The sequence below is a fragment of the Pinus tabuliformis genome, chromosome 2_2, assembly GCF_031772625.1.
Source record: "Pinus tabuliformis cultivar Carrire ecotype Pingquan chromosome 2_2, CPIR1, whole genome shotgun sequence".
Classification (NCBI taxonomy): Eukaryota; Viridiplantae; Streptophyta; class Pinopsida; order Pinales; family Pinaceae; genus Pinus; species Pinus tabuliformis.
In genome coordinates this window covers 228331750-228351395 of record NC_142300.1, presented here as the reverse complement: position 1 = coordinate 228351395, position 19646 = coordinate 228331750, and the positions used below count along the sequence as shown (strand labels likewise).

The window sequence follows — 19646 nt, the reverse complement described above, 5'->3', positions numbered from 1 at the left end:
TGCAACCAAAATTTTGTCACCCCTTTCTAATCCATATGTTCTAATGCTTCTGCTAGGACATCTAGCCCTCTTTTCTTCTTCTTTGGTGCTACCACCATTCTTGGTTTCCTTATTAGACACCTGAACTTGAGATTAATCAATGCTTTGCTCAACTTTTTGAACTTTTTCTTCAGCTTCTTGTTTTTCTTTTGCCATAGTCCTAAATGGAGCATAGTGTTATCATGAATAATCTTATCTACCTTGCTCTGCTCTTTGAGTGCTTCATTTTACTGCTTGATATGCCTATTTAGGAATTCTAATTCAAATACCTCTTGTTTCAAGGAATGAACTTGTGCATCTAGTGGCAGAGTGGTACTTGGACCTGCAGCTGAATTTTCTAATGATTCCAAGTAGTCATGTACTTCCTGTTGATTGGGGTCTACTTTAGGTGTCTTTCTTGGAATGAGTTCAAAATCTGGTGGAGGAGGAGGACTGCTCTCCAACTCTAGCCGAGAAGGGCTTTCATCATGTCTAGGACTAATTTCAATGCTTGGTTGAGGATGAGGTGGACTTCGGCCAATTGGATTTTTCTCAAGTGTCTCTCCACCTAAGTCAATGAAGTGGGGCCATTTTACTTGCGTTTTACTCCCTTTTCCTCTCAACCTTGTGCTTCTCCTTAAGTATGGTGGACTAGTACTCTTTTCTTGTATACTCTATTTTCTTTTTGCCTTTTTCTTTGCTATAGTAGCAGCCTGAAGATGTACTAATCTTTCTGACAGTGGTTGATAATCCTCCTCTATGGATTGCTAAGGGGATGGATAGACTTCTTGGATGGTTCTTTTGCCTTTTTCTTTCTTCTGTTTCTTGTCTTTAGCTCTATCTTCTTCTTCTTTTTGGTCAGTTTCTTGAGTTTCTATAGTAGGGGAGTCTTGGACTGTAGTGCTCTTTTCTCTCCTCCTACTTTTTCTTGGTGTCCTCAGTGTGATACTTCTAGAGGCCTCAGATGGCTCTTGGAAGTAGTTTCTTATCAAGAATTTCTCCCATTTATCTTTGTCTTTCCTTAAGTGGTCTTCAATAAGAATTTTTATAAGTCCATGATGGTATAGATGAGGGTCTATATTGCCTATGTGTTTTTGGACTGTAATGCTCATCTTCTTCAAACTCAAGAGCAAGAAATAAGGCAAATTAAGAGTCTGATTTTCTAAGAAATCCATTAGCAGTCTATCATGGTACATATACATCGAACTGAAGCATCCTTCACAGGTGACAAATTTTTGGATAACTAATAGTAGGCTAGCCCATTCTTCCTTTAATGCATGAACATGGATTCATTTAGTAAACACGGTAGTGTCCATACCTGGGTTTCTTAGCATGATTCTCCATGCCTGTTCATCCACGCTTTTATTTTTGAACAATCTTTCACCCTCCTGAGGTAAGCTTTTAGCAGTTGCTACTGTTGTTTCGGTCACTGTAAGCTTCAAATCTCTAATCTCCACTTTTTGACCATCAAATGACCGTGCAAAAGCCTTGGTTACTTCTTTGTTATAGCCTTTAAACCTTTGAATGAACCGTATCCACTTAGCTTTCTTCAGTAAATCCTTGGCCTGAGGGTAACCTTCTAAGTATTTTGGTCCTTCTAGCTCTGCCCTGAGTTGTTTTCCCATTTCTTTCCCTGTTTCGAATTTCAGCTGAGGAAACAATTGCGTATGAGGATTTTAACAGAGGACAGTAGCTCGGTTGTAGGGTTTATGGTAAAATGTAATGGTTGCAATCAATAGCAGGTGACGGGAATGCTTTGGATTCCAGGCAGAACAGAGGATAGACAGTGGTGAACGGGTTTACAACTGAAGTGCGTGTATATGAAAGGAAGGTCTTAAATGAAATGCTAAGTGACCAGTAGTGGAGGCGAGATCTTTTTGAATTAACAGCTGCGTATGGGAGATCACACGTTTTTAATAGATAGCTGCGGAAAATACGGTGAAGAAGAGCCATAAGGAGATTGGTCACATCTCATGAGCGTAGGTGGCAAATGAAGTGCAGTTAACTTGAGTTTAAACCCGAAAAACCCATCATGAGACCGTTAAGAAATGAATGCTTGGTTTATGGAGTAATGTCGTGGGATAGGAGTGGTAATGGAGCTATCATATCGAATCATTGCACATAGTAGAACTTTTAATGGTTTGATAACTATGCATAATCATGACTTTAATTGCTATTTGATAAAAAAAATTGCTTGTACCTTTGGAAACTTTGTCATTTCTTACCCATATCTTTTAGCCAACTGTTCTTTCTTGATGTCTTGGAGATGCTCCATGTCTTCATGGTATTTGCTCACTTACACCTGCATTTTCATGATTTTTGTACTAACATTTTGACTGTGTATTTGAAAAACAGAGTGATGGTGGCTGTGAAAATCATTTCTGGCTGCGGAAATTGTTTCTGCCTGCGGAAACTGCTTCCAGCTGAGGAAACTGGGACAACACCCACTTAGCTGAAAAAATGTGGTTAGAGAAGAACTAACTGAGTGGAAATAGTTCTGAAAGGAACTTTTATTGATGAAATGAGAATGAAATGAGTGGAATGGAATGAAAATGAAGCGAAGTGAAGTGAAGAGAAAATGTGAATGAGATGGAGGTGAAGTGAAATGGCAAATGAGGTGGAGTGAAGATGGAAAGAGAAGGAGGAGATTTTTTTGTAGAAAATATAGAGTGTCAAGTGTCCTTGATTTTCACTCCATATTTTCTGTATAAGACTTCCAATCTATGATTGGTTTTTAGGCTTATACAATTTTTTTATTTTTTTTTTATTTTTTTTAACTGAAAGAATAAAAGGCTAGGCTGGTGGGGAAGAAGGATTCTTCTCCACTAGCCTTATTGTAGAATGCTCTTGGAACATCTTGAAAAATTCTTCTCTTGAGAGTGGCTTATGATAAATTTTCAATCGGTGGCCATTCACAGGAAAAGAAATATGAAATTCATCAATGGTCTTGACTCTTACTGCTCCATTATTAAAGACTTTGTCAATTTCATATGGCCCAAGCCAATGGGTCTGAAATTTACCTTTAAAGTCTTGAACTTGGAATCAAACAGTAATGCCCAATCTCCCTCTTGAAACTTTCTCTTTTTGATGTATCTGTCATGCCATTTAGCTCTTTGATGTTGAACTAGATCAGTCTTTAAAAATGCTTCTTGTCTGATTTCATCTAGCTCATTCAGCTACTCCATTCTGTGCTTTTGGGCTTCTGATAGATTCATCCCCAACTAGACTGCCATCTTGAAAGTCTTTACTTGAAACTCAATGGGGAGCAGGACTTCTTTACCATAAACAAGTTCATAGGGAGAATGTCTTGTTGTATTCCTCCATGTAGTTCTGTAGGCCCATAAGGCTTCACGAAGCCTTTCTGCCCAATCTTTTCTGTGTAGATGAATAGTTTTGGTGATGATGCTTTCAAGAACTTTGTTTGTAGACTCCACCTGGCCATTTGCTTGCGGATGGTAAGGAGTAGATTTTCTGTGCTTGATTTTTTATTCTTCCATCAGCTTCTCCATCAAGTTGGATGTAAATTGACTTCCTTGATATGTCACAATTTCTCTTGGGACACCAAAACGAGTAAAAATATCCTCAAAAAGAAATTGAACAACTGAATTTTTAGTGGCAAAAGGCAATGCTTTAGCTTCTACCCATTTAGTGACATAATCAGTGCATACCAATATATACTTTTTCTATTTAGATGGTGGATTAATAGGTCCAATGAAATCTAAAGCCCATTTTTGAAAGGGTTTGATGAGTACCTGTTGTTGTAATGGCATTTCATTTGAAAGAGTCGGTCTCCCAAATCTTTGGCAGCTGTCACAGCTTCTGACATATTGTTTTGCATCTTTGAAAAGGGAAGGCCAATAATATCCTAAAGAAAGGATTTTATAGGCTGTCCTTTTGTCAGCAAAGTGTCCACCGCATGGTTCATCATGACATGCCTTCAGGATGTCAGGCATTTCATCTTCCCGAACACATCTTCTGATCACACAATCTAGCCTTGTTTTAAACAATTCATTAGAAATCCATGAATAACTTGAACTCTCCAGAATAATTTTTCTTTTTTCACCAGGAAATATATGTGGAGGTAGCTTTCCTGTAGCCAAATAGTTAGCAATATCTGCATACCAAGGAGTCTTAGTAGTTATTGCAAATAAATACTCATCCAGAAACTTATCCTCTACAGGAGAATCTTCATTAGTATTTTGGATTCTAGACAAGAAATCAGCTACTGTATTTTGTTTCCCTAGTCTATCGAACACTGTAATATTGAATTCTTGTAAAAGTAGGAGCCATCTTGTAACTCTGCCATTAGTAATAGGTTTATTCATGAGATATATAATTACAAAATGATCAGTATGGACAAAAGTTTCATAGCCAGTTATATAGTGTCTAAACTTATTGATTGCATGAACAACAACTAAGAACTCTTTCTCAGTCACAGTAGAGTTTAACTCAGTGGGAGTCAAATTTTTACTGGTGTAGTAAATGGCATAAGGAACTAAATCCTTTTGTCCCAACACAGCTCCTAGAGTTGTATCTGAAGCATCTATGGAAATATGGGAAGGAAGTTTCCAATTTGGCCCTCTCAAAATGGGTGCTTCAGATATTCTTGTTTTCAAAGTTTCAAATGCATATTGACAATCAGGATCCCATTTGAATTCACACTCTTTTGTAAGTAATTTGAAGAGTGGAGATGATATTTTGGTGAAGTTTTCAATAAATCTTCTATAGTATCCAGTAAATCCAAGAAAACTTCTAACATCTTTTTGGCAATTTGGAATAGGCAACTTGGAGATATGACTTCAACTTTTGATCTATCAACTTTAATCCCATCCCCTGAAATATGATGTCCTAAAACAATCCCTTCAGTAAACATCATAAAGCATTTTTTATGACTTAATGATAGGTTTGGTTTCTTTACATCTTATAAGGACTTTTTCCAAATTCTCTAATGCCTCTTCAAACGAATTGCCATAAACTGTAAAATCATCCATATAAACCTCTACACAATCATGGATTAGATCAGAAAAGATTCCTAGTACTGCCCTTTGAAATGTTGCGGGTGCATTACATAATCCAAAAGGAAGTACTCAGTAAGCAAAAGTTCCCCATGGATAGGTAAATGTGGTCTTGTCCTGATCTTCAGGTGCTACCTGAATCTGATTGTAGCCACTAAAACCATCCAAAAATGAAAAATACTTTTTGCCTACTAAAGTATCTAACACCTTATCGATAAAGGGTAAAGGAAAGTGATCCTTCAAAGTTTCTTTGTTTAATTCCCTGTAATCAATACATACCCTCCATTTACCATTCTTTTTAGGTACTATAACCAAAGGAGAAACCCATCGGCTATCTGAAATTGGATAAATGAAGTTTACATTAAGTAACTTTTGGAGCTCTTGTTTCACTATCTCCCTAAGGTTTGGATTCATCCTTCTCTGAGGTTGTCTGATTGGTCTATTTTTTTCCTCAATGTAGATGTGATGAATGCAAGTCTTAGGGTCAATACCTTTCATATCAGTATATTCCAATGCAAATGCAGTAGAATGTTTTTGCAAGATTTTGGTTAGTTCTTCTTGTTGTGATCTTTCCAAATTTTTGTTGATATTCAATGTTTTTCCTAGAAAGATATCAATGGCGGAACTACAAAACTCTTCCATAGAGAAAAGAGACATTTGCCTAGATGATAAATACTCATTGTCAGAATCTAACTGAAATTGTGTGTGGTCATATTCTGAAGATGTTTCAAAGTTTTCTAATGTGTTCAGAATTTGACTATCTTCACTATCTTCAGAAATGGTAAAGACAGGTTGTATATTATCTTCATCATCAATCCACTCATTATCTCCTATTTCTGTAATTGCTTTTGCTGGAGGATACAGTTTGAATTTCTTTGTCGAATTACCATCAGAAATATACATATCCCCAGACCTACAACTGATGAAAGCATCGGCTGCGGCTAGCCAAGGTCTTCCTAAGATGAGAGGGTGTCCTGCTAAATTACTCTTGGGGGTTGAAATCAAAAAATCTACTGGATATTCCCAAGAGTCTAAGGAGACACAAATGTCTTCTAATACACCATCTGGTTTAATAATTGATCGATCTGCAAGTTCCAGTAAAGTAGGTGTAAAAAGAATATTAGGAAGTTTCAGTTGTTCCATAGTCTGTCTACTCATAATGTTGATAGCAGACCCTAAATCAATCAAAGTATTTGGAATTTCTACCCCATTGATATGTGTTTTGACAATTGGACTACCGCGATCTACATACTTCTGCATAATAATTTTCCCATCATGATTTCTGTAATTTTCCCTACCAGGTGGATTCTTCTTGTGTCTCTAGGTTTCCTTCCTAGTCTTTTAAGACTCAATTCCTTTATTGTTTTTGCTAGAATAGGAATCTCTCTAATGGCTTGTAACAAGGGAATCTTGATACAGACATTCTTAAATTCATCCAGAAAATCATAGTCAGGCAACAAGATTTGTTTTTCCACCCCTTTGTCAATTTGTAATCTTTCAGGAAAAAGAGGTGTGGATGAAGATGCAGGTTGCTCAATTATAGGAGTTGTGGGGGTTAGCTCTTTTTCTTTCTCTTTCTGAGCGTTTGGGTTTTGAAGAGATGCTTCAGAACCCTTATTGGCTTCAAGAGAATCTTCCTCTGAAATGCTTTGATTTTGGGCATCTATAGAAGGTTTATCTAAAACTCTACCAGATCTGAGTTGTACATCATTGAGAGGAACAATCATATAGGTAGGAAATTGTTGACCTTCTACCATGTAAGAATTTTGAGGGTTTTTATTATTGGGGTTTGGCAATGGCTGAGAAGGAAGTTGATTTGAATTATGTTGGAATGGAAGAAAGAGTTGAGAATTTGGGTTCTGTTGAGACGGTTGTTGTTGTTGAAATGGAAATGATAGTTGTGGGTTTTGATTTGGAAGTTGTGGAGCTTGTTGGTTTTGAAAAGATGGAGGATATTGATAAAATTGAGCAAATCTCCCATAAGGATTTTGCATGCCTTGTACCCATGATTGAAAAGGATTTTGAGGTTGGGACCAAGGTTGTTGCCAAGGATTCCAATTTGGTGGGGTTTGAAAGTTCATAGAGTTATTAAACCCTTGGTTTTGTTGCCCCTGCCAAGGTCTCCTTGCAACAAAACAGAGGGAATGAATTGCATTTGGATCTTCTTGGAAGACAACTTTGAGCCCAGGAATTGAAGGACAACCCTTTTTCTCATGATTCTTTAAACAAATCGCACATGTTTCTACAACTTTTTCATCCAAGGGACATTCCCTGAGAGCATGTTTTTTTTCTACATTTTGGGCAAAAGATGGATAAAGCTTCAGCTTCTGCTTTCTACTTATTGTGGAACTTAAGAGTGTCTAGTTGCTCACTAAGACTCCCTAAGATATTAGTTTTGAATTCATCAAGCATATTTCCAATCTTAGCCCAACTTACTGATCCAGTTGCAGATTTGTTTGCTCTGATGAGAGAAGGATCTCTAGGCCCTTTTCCAGTTTTAGATTTTCCTCTTGAGCGATGGACACACAGCTCTGCTATATCATGAAGTGGAAGTTGAGATATGTCTCCTTTTCCCATCATGTTCAAAATATCTATCCATTCATCTCTAATGGCTTTTAATAGAAGGGATTTCAAGGTTTCCTCATCTAAGTTACTCATTTTTGCTCTTTTCAGATTGTATTGGAATCTTTCAAGTAAATCCTCCAAGTTTTAATCTTCTCTTTGTACCATTTTAAATACTTCATCCTTGTGGTTGGTAGGCATACAATAATCCATGTATCTATCCAGAAATGTTTGTTTCATATCATTCAAAGTCCTAATGGTTTGAGTGAGTAATCCCATGAACCATTTCAAAGCATCTCCTTTCAATGTTGAAGGAAACAGTTTGAGTTTTTGAGAGTCTTCCAGATAATCATAGGTTCGACACACGACCTCAAACTCAAATAGAAATGTTTCAGGATCTTCATTTCTTAACCCATGAAAGTTTGGGAGGACAGATGGGGAAATATTTTTCATTGTTGCTCAAGAATCCTCAATGACTATAGGAAATCCAAATGAGTTATCTCCATCCCTATTTCCCCCATTGTTACCTCTTCCTCCTCCATTATTTCCTCCTCCCCCTCTTCTACCTCTACCTCTACCAAATCCGTTAACTCCCTCTTTTGTCATGGTAGTTTTCCCAGAGATTTCAGAGTCCTCTAGTTCCTCTACTAATGGCAAACAAGGAGGAATTTCTCCCTCTTCTTCCTCAGATGATTCTACTTCTTCAATTATAATGTGTCTCCCTGTAGAAGGAAAGAAAAGATCTTTTCCTAATTCAGGTTCGATGGATGGTGAGGAAGAGTCTCCTAACTCAACTACTGCCTCTTGACTTCCAGCAATCCTAGGTCTAGGAGTGTAGGTTGGAGATGATGGATGTGTCTCTTGTCTATTCCTTGAGGTAGATGGAGTTGTGAAAATTGAACTCTTGGCTCTAGCTAAAAAACTTCCCCTAGAATCTCTTGCTCTATGCATATCAATTTTATTTTTCTTCAAGTCAGGCTAATAATTCTCTTTCTGATCTTCCAGGTCACTCTAGGTGCAAGAAGAGAGCATACTCAAGAAACTATTAAACCAATAACTTTCTCTTTTCTGATCCTCCAGATCACACTAAGTGCAAGAAGAGAGCATACTTTGAGAGGTTATCAATTTTCTTTCCTTGATTTTGTTTTTTAAAGAAATTGGCTACCTAGTTTCACCTCCCTGGCAACGGCGCCAAAATGTTTGGTCAATTTAGTGTGTTCTAAATTGCTGATTAAAATGTCAATCCGGGATTCGTAAACTGACGAAGTGAAGTGTACTATATGTACAAGATAACCATTTTCTTAGTCTTTTTTCGTTTTTTTTTGTTTGTTTTTGGATTTATCTTTTATGGATTCCCTAGTGTGTGATGGCGAAAATGAATGTTAAGTATGGATGGTAATGGTGATTTCTACAGTGATTTTCCAAACTTAAAAGTGTTCAAAAATAAAGCTCTAAACTAACTGTAATGAAATCAATTCTTAAGAGGAAGTAAATGTATCAAATAGTGAACTAATGACAATGGCCTAGTATCCTTACTGTTGTATGAAAAAGAAAGTAAAAATTGAACTTAAAGCAACTGAAAGACTGAAAGCAAAGCAACTAATACATACTACTTCAACCCTTCTGATCCTTTACCTTTCAACTCAATCTGCCTTATGGGAAGCAATCATGAACAAGTTAAGCAATATGATATCTAAATTGCAGGAAATTAAATTGCATAAAGGAAACTAATCACACTACTTCAACCCCTGTTCTAATCCTTGACCCTTCAACTCAATCTGCCTTATGGGAAGCAATCATGAACAAGTTAAGCAATATGATATCTAAATTGCAGGAAATTAAATTGCATAAAGGAAACCAATCACACTACTTCAACCCCTGTTCTGATCCTTGACCCTTCAACTCAATCTGCCTTATGGGAAGCAATCATGAACAAGTTAAGCAATATGATATTTAAATTGCAAGAAAGCAAACTAAATCATACTACAATAAGTAATATTCTAATTCCTTCTTAATAGAGTCACTTTACTATAGAAAGAAACCATAAACAAATGAGTAGTATGATGTCTAAGTAGCAGAAAGATAAATAAGCAAAACACAATTTGAAAAATGACAGTGCTAGAATTAAACTTCAGAAAATGAAAATCAGCAGGAAGGACAAGATGATCTCATGTCAGTAGTTATAAAAAAAATATGTAAATCTGCCCGGGCTACCTACAACAAAACCTGTAAAAGAAGCACTGATCAGCTAACAGTTAGAAAAGAAACATAAAGGAAATATAGACAACAATGATCATCAGAACAACACACTATATATACAAGCAATGAATGAAAAAAAAAATGTAAATGAAAGCAAGTAGAAACTATACAAGCTCTGGTGTATAGGGGCCCTCTGCAACCTCGGCCAGTCAATCACTTAATCACAAATCCGATTCAGAAAAACTATCTTCTCATGTATTTAAAGTGAAATGCAGTACAGTGGGTGACAACAGTCGAAATTACAATACAAAAGCCAATCCCTTCAACGTATATCAATGCGTTATTTATAAGAAAAAGATGCTGCAACTAATTCCTAGATTTATGCTACTAAGAGACACGTAAATCCCTTGAGCCGAGATCTAGCATGGTGGTCATGAATTCATGGAGTGGTGGCTGCTTGGTTTAGTTCACGGGCTGCTCTCCAGGTGTGCCAATACCTCCGAAAACTAAGGATCGTGACCCGCAAACCTTCACGTGGGCAAAACAGAGCCGTTGCACAACGAAATTCTTCATTTGGCCCTTCCTTTGACCATCGTTGACCGTGACTGTTTATGAATGATTTGGCTGAACTGAGCGGACACACCCCATGTACATGTCACGTGCAGCTTACCCATGTGGTTGGTTTCTCCATTGGACACCTGTAGCATAGCCTTTAACAAAATGGCTGCGGAAACTTGGGCTGGCTGCGGAAAGTGACAAGTTTCTGCAGCTGCTTGAACAAAAATCTAAATCAAACAACAGTCATAAGCATAGTTAGGAAACCATTCCATAAGTTCTTTTCAAACTATTATGCAATGATTTGACAGCTTGGTGGACGAAGTAAATGGAAAAAGAAGGCTGAAAGGGTATATAGGGAAGTGTAGGTTTGGGACTCAACAACATCTTTAAGAGCCCAATTTTGATACAGAGACAACAAATCTGAGTGAAAATAAGGAAAATGCATTTGTGATTTGAAGTGTGACTGCTTTTTCCAAATATCGGTTGAGTTTTTACTGCTTTTTCCCATTCTTTTATGTCACTCTTGAAGATATTTTTACTGCTTTTTCCAATTCTTTTATGTCACTCTTGGCCTCAGAGTTAATCGTTTCTTTGGATATTTTTACTGCTTTTTCCCATTCTTTTATGTCACTCTTGGCCTCAGAGTTAATAGTTTCTTTGGTCTGCCAGTTGTTGTTGTTCTTCTTCCCTGGCTTTTGGCAAGCACTATTCTTCTCCACTTTCACTACTCTGTTTGAAGAATGAAGAAACCAACCATTACAGGCCTACAGGTTTATACACTTCAGTTATTGGTTCTTCATCATAAACTAATGTTTTCTCCATTCCCATTCCCATTGCATTTGTGGAGCTGCAGCTGCTTAGAAGGGTTGTTGAACTCTTTCTTTGGGGTTTTTGCCTGATTCATTAATTGATAATATCAAAGGCATCATGGAGAGAAGAGAGTTAAAGTTTTCAGAGGGAAGAAGTTGCATGCAGAATTGCCATATGTTGATTAGGAATGTAGTTGGGTTTTCCTTGGCATTAACTATCTTGGCTATTGCATTTTCACCTACAGGTGATGTTTCAATTCAGGGGTTAAATTTTGCTAATTTCCATTTTACATGTTTAAATTTTGCAGTTTGTTTTCTATAACACGCCAAGATTTATAATATAAACTTATTTTTACCATAAAATTTGGCAAAATTTTAAGTTTTAAGATCAATTTCCATTCTTAAACTTTTCCATCCTTATCAAGGATATGAATACAATATTAACTTAAAATTTATCTACACTGTGTGCTTTACAAGTGCTTATGATCCACTGGATCCAAATAGTAACATAACGACCAAATGGGATATTGTGTCTTGGACTGCAAATAGATATGTTGTAAGTAATGCACTTTCATCAAATAGGTCTTGAATTATAATTCCCTTTCCTCATTTTCCTGGAATAGATGTTGAGATTTTCTGAGTTTCATTCCTAGTAGCCTACAAGTTAAATTCTCAAAGCTTGACATGGTGAAAAATTTGGAAAATCTTCAAGTCAGGTAGAGTTTATTTTAATATTGATGAAATTTTTTGATAAATTGTGTTGTATTGATTAGTGTGTTCGATATACAGAGTAAATATTTCACTCATTTTTAATTAGCTTTATGTCCCTGAAATTAAGTAAGTATTCACTAGAAACATTGGTACAATTTACTAAAAATTCCCTGAAAATCTTCATGCTAGAACTTATTTTACTCTTTTCTAAGTCTAATGAGCTTCCCTCTATAGGTGGTCATGACCATGCACAATTTTCAGCAGTACCGCCGTATACCAAGCCCCCCAGGATAGACTTTGGGTTGGCATTGTGCAAAAAAGGAGGTCATTTGGGTTGTGGTTGATGGCTAGACAATAGAGCAAGGAGATTGCTCCAAATGGAAAGCAAGTGTTCCACATTGTTCCAAGAAGGACCCCACCATTGTTGATCTCTTACTAGGTTTGCCTTACAATCAGTAATTTACTAATTGCTGCGAAGGTGGAGCATTGGCATCTTGGGCTTAGGATCCTCCAAATTTCATCGCATCCTTGCAAGTTAGTGTGGGCAATTAAGGGACCACTAAGAAAACTGTAAAATTGCCAAAGAATTTCAGTTTGAAGGCTCCACGACCTGGTCATACTTGTGGCCCTGCTAAGATTATTAAACCCAGCCTATTCTTTAGTCCAGATCACCGCAGAACCACTCAAGTTCTGAGTAATACACTATTATAATCCCTCATAATTTATATATTTGTGAATGTTATGTGTTTCACTCTGAGCTGGCTAAGTCTTATATTTGAATTTCCCTTGTCCTTGTGCAGTGACATGGAATGTAACATGCACATATTCTCAGTTCCTGGCTCAAAAAAGTTCAACATGTTGTGTCTCCTTATCATCATTCTATAATGATACTATAACACCATGCCCTACTTGCACCTGCACTTGCCAGAACAACATAACTCAACCTGCTTGTATTGAGTATGATTCTTATTCCCTTGCAAATTCATTCAATTTATTTACATGCCATAAGACACCTCCGCTACATTCGCCACTTAACTTGAATCGACTTCGACTGTGAATTTGAAGGAGGTGAGAAAGGAGAAGGAAGGCAATCAGGAAGAAAAATTAGGATTCATCTCTGCTGCAATGGCTCGTTCAACAAATTCCCTGGCAGTAGGAAGAGTGGTAGGCGATGTTATTGACATGTTCGTGCCTTCAATGGACATGGTCGTCTACTATGGATCCAGGCAGGTCACCAATGGCTGCGAGATCAATCCCTCTGCTACTGTTAACTACCCCAATTTGAAAATAGCGGGTCGACAATTCAATGAGAGTCTCTATACTCTATTACCCATTTCATCAAAAATTTAATTCCAGCACCTCTGGTTTCATAGAATGAATATTTACATATAAATTTGTTATGGGTCTTCTATGAATGCATGCATTTACATTTGATCAGCTAATGACAGACCTAGATGCTCCTAGTCCAAGCGAACCCAACATGTGGGAATGGGTTCACTGGTATAATAAATTCCTACCCTTCTGCTCTCTTCAATTTATACAGACAATACACTAAAAAAACAATACACTGCAAAAAATTGAAAGAGAGACACTCTAGTGGTAATAATATTTGGTTATTATTACCAGGTCTGATATGCACATCAAGGTTGCAGAGTTCATATCTCCAGTTTTAGTATTTTAATATGCATGCTTGAGCTTCACAGCCTCTGCAATCTTATCAAAGTTTCTAGTGCATACTAGACTAGATAGGTCTGATTTTATTTGGTAGTGCTCACTTTCAATTATAACTTGATGGTGTCTAAACAATGGCATTGGTTTAGATCGTGTTGTGCCATTGTCCATATTCAATGAACTCACTGCCTATGTCCATATTCAATGTACTCAGTGCTGGCACAAAATGACACATACATAGAATTTGAGTCATTCCCATCCTCAGATAGAGTTGCCAACACTTCCTCTTCCTCCTTTTGCATTTGTACTATCACCACTTCATTGCATATTTTCCACACCATACTATTTAGTATTTTTATATGGGCAAATACACTATCCTAGTCGTCCCATTTGTATAATGCACAGTTGTACTGTTGTAACACTAACATAGACACCAAAAGCTATGCTACTAGAAAGGATTAAAAGTAAAATAGGATGCTAAGACCTTAATGTCCTTGCATGTCAAACATTATGTAATAAATATTCAGGCTTGCACATGGAGTTCATAGGTTCAAGGGTAAAACATTGAGATCTGTGGCCAACCCTAATAGATTCAAGGTTTTTTGCTTCTGGACTGTAACACTATCTAAGAAACATTTTGTTTGCTCATTGAGCCTGTTGATTCAAAGTTAAAATCAATATTATCTAATAAAGAGTTTCTTTTCAGCAAGATCTAATAGATTCAAGGTTAAAACATTCAGGTCTGCAACTAGAGTTAATAACTTAATAGATCCATCTTCAAGGTTAAGACATCTTTTTTTTTCCCTGGGAAACACTATCTAATAAATATTCAGTTTTAAATAATAGTCTTTGGAGAATCAAGTATTATTTAATAAATATTTTGAGTATTTTCAAAAACCTAGCGATCATATATTCACTTTTAAAACATTAAAATAATAGTTTTCGTCTTGTCAGAATACCATATAATTGGTACTAGAGAATAATAGATTCAAATTTTTGAATATGAGGTTTGCACACAGTTATTATTTTATTCTGGTTAACCAAAATAAATCTGGTGAAAATCGATCCATTATTTATGGTAGTTCTTTAAATTTGGTATCTCAGTGAACTTTGCACCCAGCTTAAAAATAGATTGATAATGATGGATATAATGCTAGTTGGTATTGGTAATGTGAGTTTATTCATACTTGTTCTCATAATTTGGTATCTCTTTGAGGTTTGTAGCTGGTTGATGGATAGATCGTAGTTCAGATGGATCTACTCTCATTTTCATCTAGCTTTAATACATCATGGATGGCTTTAATACATCATGGGTTTTTGTGGACTTTAATGGTTAAGAAAATTCTATCATAGTGGATTAGGTTAAGATGATTTATTTATTTCTTTTCTCCTGTCTTTTGCTTAAGTTGATATATTCTTTGAGATTAAGATGATTTTTTAATAGGTTTGATGAAGATTAATGTATTCTAGTTTACTAGGTTAATATTTTTCGTTTTAGTAATTTTTTTGTTCTCATCATCTTAAAGATAACATGAAGTTAAGATGAATCATTTTAGGTCTAAACCTTTTTGGTTTTAAGTTTAGTTAAGTTAGTCTCTTCTATCTTGTGAGGTCAATTTGTTTTGTTTTACTTTTTCACTTTTTTTAATTGTTTTACTTTTTTAGTTGTTTTTACCTAAGGTGATAAACTCTTGAATTGATATTTTTTTGTCAATTTTTTTTAAATACTGAATTTTAAGCATTGAGGTGTGATATTTTCAAGGTTTAGATAGATTTATACTATATTTAAGTTAGATTATATGGAATTGGTATTCTTACAGATTAGTTAGATTTGTACATTCTTATGTTAGATTAAATGGAACTATGTTGGATTCTACTAGGTTATTTACAGTTGTTTTAAAGATAATGGTCAATAGGTTGAATAAATAATCATTTTTGTTTTTTTATTGGTGATCCCACTCAGGATAGTGACTGATATTCCTGGAGCCATAGATGCAGCTCAAGGCCAACTAGCCTTTTCACTTGGTGGACTGTGTGGACTACATAGTACTTGGCCTTCTTTCCTTCTATTTTTAACAGTTCAAAATGTTGTTTAATTTCATTATTTTATCTCAGTGGTTGAGCTTACAAGTTTTTGTAGGGCATGAAATAGATATGTTGTGATTTGTGACATGATGTACTTTCTATCCCATTAACTATTTTGGTAATCTTTTTTTTCACATGCTTTGTAATTCTAATTACTTTTCCTATCTATCAGTGGAAATCATGAAGTTTGATGCGTGCAAAGGAGTATGCTTCTGGATACCCTTGCAAAAGAATTGGCTCTAGAACGATCGTATTCAATGCTAAAGTTGTTTCCATTCAAGAGTCTATAGATTCTTCTTTAACTATAGTAAAACTAGGAGATGGAACACTTATCAAAGCTAAGGTAGCATCTTAAATCCAAACTTCTGACTCCCATTTGAAGTAGTAAAACTTGGGCGTAATTCTGAGAAATTACCTGGCAGTTATGCTACAATAAGCCTTCTGAAGATGAAGCTGAATAATTACATATCCTTGGAATGTAACAATGTAACAGAGTGTTGAGCCCCTCTAGAGACATCCTTCTATAGACTTTTATTCTCAAACGATATTTGAGGCATCCCTGTTCTCCTATGTTTTTTACCTGTTTTCTATGGAATGGGGATGAGAATAGGAATGCAACAAATATCATTTGATGCATCTCTAGTTTTGTGGGAACGGCTCATTGGATGTCACTGGGACATCCCCTACATGAAGGGACCATTCTTCGGATATTCCCAGCAAGAAAGGCACTTCTACCATTCCTGAAATTTGGTTCTATGTTGGAGCCATTGGTGAAATTCATTTTCTTGCCAATTCTTGCTGGGAGATAGAGTCATTAACCTTTGGCCCATTACAATGCCAACCTGCAAAGACAATTAATGCATTGGATAGAGATGCATCCTTTATACTACAAGAAGTCTTTCATAGGTTGTTTGAGACAAATAAAATGCAAGCTGAGTTGAGTTCACTAATATATATCCATAAATAGAAGTTCCTCCTCAACTCTACATTGTATATATTATAACCACTGACATAATGATGGCATGATCTGGTGAGAATGCTTGATTAACCGAATTACATTATGTTATATGGAATTATCTTGATTTACTATCGAGTACTCACATGTTTGTTTAAGGTTAAAAAATTAGTAAACTACATTCAAATGCATGCTAGTCACATTATTTTATGTTGGACAATTATATTGCAGATAAGTAGGCATTGTGCTGATGGACAATTGTTCAACTTACGAATAATTACATGTAACAAGAAAATTTGGTTTCCCTGGAAGAGAATTATTTAGCAGAAAATGAAAATAGATTGCTAGTCTTTTCTTTCAACTAGGACTAACATCCTTTGAGTTTTCTTCGATCTTGAAGACAAACTATTTCCACTGTTAAAACTTTAATAGATATAAGGTAGAGGGTAGGAAATATTTAGTTGGACAGAGGCCAATACTACTTTATGTAACCTAGAGTATAATCGTGAAAAACTATAGCTTGTATTGAAACACTTCCACATAGGAAATGAAGCACATAAAGTTCCATCGTAAGTTGCACATGTACATAATCAAAATGTTTCCTATTAAATAATTTAAGAATCAATACACATTTTAGCCTAGGAGACCATGACCATATACAACGATGAGAATAGAAAAATTATTTCCGAACTTAATATTCAACCTCAGTTTGATTTTCTTGTTTATAATCTAGGAAACCATGGTAAGAAGGCCTGTAGATCTGGAGGAGGAGCTTAGAATGATGGCTCAAGAAGTCCATGGTGATGTGGACATTGTTCTGAATAGTCTTGCTGCAAATGTTCCCAAAGTAAGACATCCATGTGGATGAGCACACAATACAACCATACAAAATCTCAGTGTTTATTCAGTCGATGATACTTGAATTGATGATATGATGATTTGCAGGTTGTGGTGCTTTGTCAAGTTGAGAAAGCCAAGTATGAAATGTTGACCCAACTTTATAGCTCAGTCAGGTGAGGTTTAATGACAAAATGTGGTTAAGGTACGTCAATAATTAGTTTGATTATTTTCCCATTTCTGTATTTTGCTAGACTAATTTTGATTTTCACTTGAAATTAGGTCTCTTGGGACTTTATTAAAGTAGTGTTTTGTGTCATCCTCTGCAGGTGTAGTAGACACCTGTTGATTGGAGCACGTACATTTTAGATTTTGGGGTGCCTTTTCAACCTTTTGTTTAAAAAGGTCCTACATGGATTTAAACTTGGATCGATCCCAAGAGAACTTTTGACTTATCAATTCTATTTTCCCATGCTGATATGTATGTAGTGTGGGCTCAGTAGCAACACCTTTTGACCTCAATATCAATGACAATGGAGCAACTATGAGCCATTTTTTGGTTCGTTTTTATCAACACTCTGTTTTACTCGTTTATGTCTCTTTATTTTGAATTTTAATTTAATTTGATTTTGAATTTATAGACAGGCTGTGTTATTGGTTGTTTTGATCAATAATGGTTTTGTTTTCCTGCTTTTGTTGGCATTTTCCTTGTTGAATTGGCAAGGGTTCTGCATTTTTCCACTTATATTTATTTGAATTTTAATTTAGTTTAATTTTTAATTTATAGAAAAACTCTGTTATTGGTTTTTTTTTTCCTGTTTCTGTTGGCATTTTCCTGATTGAATTGGCGAGGGTTTTGTGTTTTTCCACTTCTATTTATTTGTTTCCTTCTTATTTATTGATTGGGATTTTGTTTGTTTCAGTACTCATGGGCAATGTGAAGTTATCATGTTTGATGTTACTGCACGATTGACTTACAAGAAAGTCCCAATGTGGCACAGAGATATTTGCAGGTATATCTTTTGCAGAGGGGTTGGATCTCTAAGTAGAAGTGAAGGTTCCTTAATTGTGTGTGGCACAACTGCCTAAACCGATTAGGTAAATATCTTTGTGAATTTCAGGGTGTGTGAGAACATTCCTACTTTTCTTTGTGGAAACAAGGTTGATGTCAAGAATAGGCAAGTGAAAGCTAAGCAAGCTACTTTTCATAGAAAGATAATTTTCAGTACTATGAGATATCTGCAAAAAGTAACTAGAACTTTGAGAAGCCATTCCTATACTTGGCACGAAAGCTCTCAGGGTGAGCCTTTAATCTAGTTTTTGATGCTCCCTAACATGAATGTTATATTAAAAAATTTACATTGATTCTATAATGGGTTATTTTTATAGGGATCCAAACCTTTATTTTTTGGAGTCACCTTCTCTTGCTTCTCATGAGGTTCAGATAGACCTTGCAACCCAGCAGCAGTAAGTAGAATGCTATTTGCTTACTAGTTTTTGTTAACTTTTATTGAAATAATTTGTTCCATTTCTAAAAGATTGAAACTTTGGCTTGCAATCTTTTATGTCGTTAGGTATGAGGCAGAACTTGTAGCAGCTGTGGCCCAACCCCTTCCAGATGACGATGATGATGCTTTTGAATAGCTTTGTTAAGATGCTTTTGCATATTTAAGGATTGGTGGATTTAATTAGTTTTGTATCATTGGAGTTTGTTCTTGAGTTCGGACATTTAATTCTGATTTGTATTTGGGGCTTAGAATAACATTATTGCATCTCTCTATATGTGATTTGGGTACTATGTAGATGTTTTCATCGGTGGAGTTGGCTAAGCTATCTTAGTTCAACTCCATTATAAAGCTATTTTTATATGCTAAGACAATTTTTTACGTTATATACTCTTGCACATTTTGCACAAGAACTTTTTGTAATCTTCAAATATTTCAAGAATGCTCAAGTGCCTTTCGTTGTGTACTATTGGGGGAAATGCTAGTTGTGACGATTGTTTCTTGTAATATATTATGGCTCGTTAAGACTTTCTCTGAAAATTCTAGCTATGTCTAAGGATTTGTTTTAACTCTAAAATTGGTTTACATAAAGCTTGTACAATGAATAGTTTACCTACTAGACTATCAGAATAAATTATATTATAAAGTAAGCGCTAATACCTTGTATATGGGCCAAATCCTCCCTTTGCAATATTGTTTTCATCCGGGACACTTTCTGTTA

The 19646-nt window shown here is 35.8% G+C and overlaps 1 pseudogene; it reads left to right on the top strand.

Moving 5' to 3' along the window:
- Positions 1-17322: 17322 nt before the first annotated feature.
- LOC149192151 (GTP-binding nuclear protein Ran1B-like) lies at positions 17323-19064 on the top strand (annotated as a pseudogene).
- The last annotated feature ends 582 nt before the right edge of the window (positions 19065-19646 follow it).